The sequence below is a fragment of the Oncorhynchus kisutch genome, linkage group LG4 (assembly GCF_002021735.2).
Source record: "Oncorhynchus kisutch isolate 150728-3 linkage group LG4, Okis_V2, whole genome shotgun sequence".
NCBI classification, from domain to species: Eukaryota; Metazoa; Chordata; class Actinopteri; order Salmoniformes; family Salmonidae; genus Oncorhynchus; species Oncorhynchus kisutch.
The window spans coordinates 7884912-7888399 of record NC_034177.2 but is presented as its reverse complement, the minus strand read 5'-3'; the positions used below and the strand labels follow the sequence as shown (position 1 = coordinate 7888399).

The 3488-nt window shown below is 39.2% G+C and overlaps 1 non-coding gene across 1 annotated transcript; it reads right to left on the bottom strand.

Annotated features, from left to right (window-relative positions):
• Positions 1 to 1888: 1888 nt before the first annotated feature.
• Positions 1889 to 1984, bottom strand: LOC116374068 (small nucleolar RNA U13). Its single transcript, XR_004209897.1, has one exon. It is a non-coding gene; the product is annotated as a small nucleolar RNA U13 (small nucleolar RNA).
• Between the last annotated feature and the right edge of the window lie 1504 nt (positions 1985 to 3488).

The window sequence follows — 3488 nt, the reverse complement described above, 5'->3', positions numbered from 1 at the left end:
CAGCATGGTTGAAGTTCATGCTTCTTTAATAAGAAACACCATGAACAAACTACAAAACAATAAACGTGGCAAAACCGAAACAGCCCTGTCTGGTGCAACAAAGACAGGAAACAACCACCCACAAAACCCAACACAAAACAGGCTACCTAAATATGGTTCCCAATCAGAGACAATGCCTAACACCTGCCTCTGATTGAGAACCATATCAGGCCAAACATTGAAATAGACAAACTAAACACACAACATAGAATGCCCACCCAGCTCACGTCCTGACCAATACTAAAACAAGGAAAACACAAAAGAACTATGGTCAGAACGTGACAAAACCTCAAAGCAATGCATTAATATTGTACCATACACACATCTTACAGAGACAAGCATTCCTTTTCAGCCAGCAGACCATGCTAATTTTAGAAAACTTTTCCAGCTTCATCTTCAGCTCAGTTTACTTGAAAACAAATTGCCTTTACATCATGAAAGGAAATTTATGAACAAATTACTGCCTCCCTATATGCCCATCTCACTGTCATTTACATAAACAACTAAAAGGTTTCATGTCCGTGACAAAGAAATGAAAACCTCTTTTTTGGTCACAAACTAATATGCAATTATGAGAATCCAATTTTTTTTTCACAAGCTGATGTGCATAAGGCCCATGAAAGTAAACTTTCAGGAAATGAGGTAGGTTAGAAATCAAAGAACAATATCCAACAATTCCAGGAAGAAACCCGCTTCAAACTGCTAAGCAGGTATATTAACTTCAGTAATACTGGAGTGCCAAAACCAACGTATTAGTTCCCTTATCTGTTCACTCTCCCACTCAGAGGCACTTTGTGTCTGCCTCCTTTGTGCTCCTCTCCACAATAGAGTCATTAGCGTTCATATAATATTGGCCTCTTTGGAGTTAAAATATTGTTTACATATAATTTGATAGTCTGATGAAAGTAGGCCAGTCAAATTAAACCCCAAGGATCACCTCTAATTGACAGACCCCAAACGTTATCCCTCAATGATAAATAGTATGTCCCCTTTCACGGCAGATAAGCTCAGCTAGCAAGGGACATTGGACATTTCAGACTTGAAGTGCATCCAAAGGCAATTGTGAAACATGCATTCTGTATTCATAAAGGGTATCAGAGTAGCAGTGCTGATCTAGGATCAGGTTCTCCCTGTCTATTCATTACAATCAAAAAGCAAAACTGATCCTAGATTAGCACTCCTACTCTGAGATACTTTGTGAGTACAGGCCCTGTAGTACAGAAAATCGTAAAAACACTGGTCTTACACAGGCAGCCCGATTCTGATATTTTTTTCCATTAATTCAATGTGTCAAACTCATTCCACGGAGGGCCAAGTGCCGGTGGGTTTTCGCTCCTCTCTTGTATATGATTGATGAATTAAGGTAATTCATTAGTAAAAAAATCTCCCCTCACCTGGTTGTCTGGGTCTTAATTGAAAGGAAAAACTAAAAACATTCCTGCAATAATGTCTTTTGACAAATCAGATCTTTTCACATCAGCTCTTTTTCAGAGCTGATCTGATAGGTCAAAATACCAATTAGTGAAATAAAGATCGGAATTGGGCTGCCTTTGGAAACGCAGCCTAAGAGCGTTGGAGTTTGGAAAATCATTAGTACTTGAAATTAACGTTCTGTCATTGATCACATGAAAATATATATTATTACTTTTACTCTGTTCAGGAGGAAATGTTTCCTGTAGGCTGGATGGGCTCATGAAGACATGTTGTTCTGATTTCACTATAGGTTTTACATGTTAAAAGACTCCACCTCAAAGGACTTTCCCAGTGAAATACAAATGAAAACTGTTGTTTTTTAAAAAAACATAACAAACATCATGTTTCTCATCACAAGTCATGATTTTGGTATCATAATCAGAAGGCTGATGTACATTGCGTAACAATAAGGTTGTACATTTCACACAACGTCTGTGATTAACCCGTTCATCATATTTATGAACCAAAGGATCAGTGACGTTATGCGTCATTGTCATTAATTCATTAGTTATGACCATAGGTCTTCAGCTAACGGTTTGTGCCAAAACCCTTTGAATGTATTGTAATGTGAAATAATCTACATCAAATAATAAACACTGAGGTACTGTAGAATATCAGAGAGTTCCATTTCAACATTGAATGTTTTGTATGGTAGAACATTCAGCACCAATGCATTGTGGGAAAGGTTAAACGCTTCATGGGTATGTTTCAAACAGGGCCACGTTTGAATGTTGTCAAGTGTTTTAGATAGAAATGTCATGAATAGAGCTGACGTGATTCCTTACTTCACATGTTCTACATTGCATATTTCTATCTGAACGTTCCAAAAAAATGGTGTCCTGCTGAACGTGCCCCAGGTTGTGTTCTGTTGCGTACTCTTCACCCAGACATTTGCACCCATTCACCCCTCATGCGTTTAAAAGCATCAGCAAAATAATGACTGGAGGGAGTTTGCTCCATTTCCTCACACCAGTTCATTGTTTTTGAATCCATTATCAAATAGAATAACTTCACTACCTTGGCTGAGGTCGTCTGAGCCAACAACAACTATAAACATATGTTATTTTAGTGCCACTGCTGAGTCAAATGCACTCTACTCAAATATAATGTCCAAATTCACCTCTTTCAATTCCAAGTCATCAGTTAAAAATGAATTATAATATTTAACTTGTATGAATTATACATTTTCATGTTTCTATATTGAGTAAATGGAACAAGGGGAGCATCTACAAATATCTAGGTGTCTGGCTAGACTGTAAACTCTCCTTCCAGACTCATATTAAACATCTCCAATCCAAAATCAAATCTATAATCGGCTTTCTATTCCTCAACAAAGCCTCCTTCACTCACGTCGCCAAACTTACCCTAGTAAAACCGATTATCCTACCGATCCTCGACTTCGGCGATGTCATCTACAAAATGCCTTCCAATACTCTACTCAGCAAATTGGATGTAGTCTATCACAGTGCCATCTGTTTTGTTACCAAAGTGCCTTATACCACCCACCACTGCGACCTGTATGCTCTAGTCGGCTAGCCCTCGCTACATGTTCGTCGTCACTGGCTCCAGGTCATCTATAAGTCTATGCTAGGTAAAGCTCCGCCTTATCTCAGCTCACTGGTCACGATAACAACACCCACCCGTAGCACGCGCTCCAGCAGGTATATCTCACTGGTCATCCCCAAAGCCAACACCTTCTTTGGCCGCCTTTCCTTCCAGTTCTCTGCTGCCAGTGACTGGAACGAATTGCAAAAATTGCTGAAGCTGGAGACTTACATTTCCCTCACCAACTTTAAACATCAGCTATCTGAGCAGCTAACCGATTGCTGCAGCTGTACATAGTCCATCTGTAAATAGCCCACCCAATCTACCTACCTCATCCCCATATTGTTTTTATTTCCTTTTCTGCTATTTTGCACACCAGTATCTCTACTTACACACCATCATCTGTTCATCCATCACTCCAGTGTTAATCT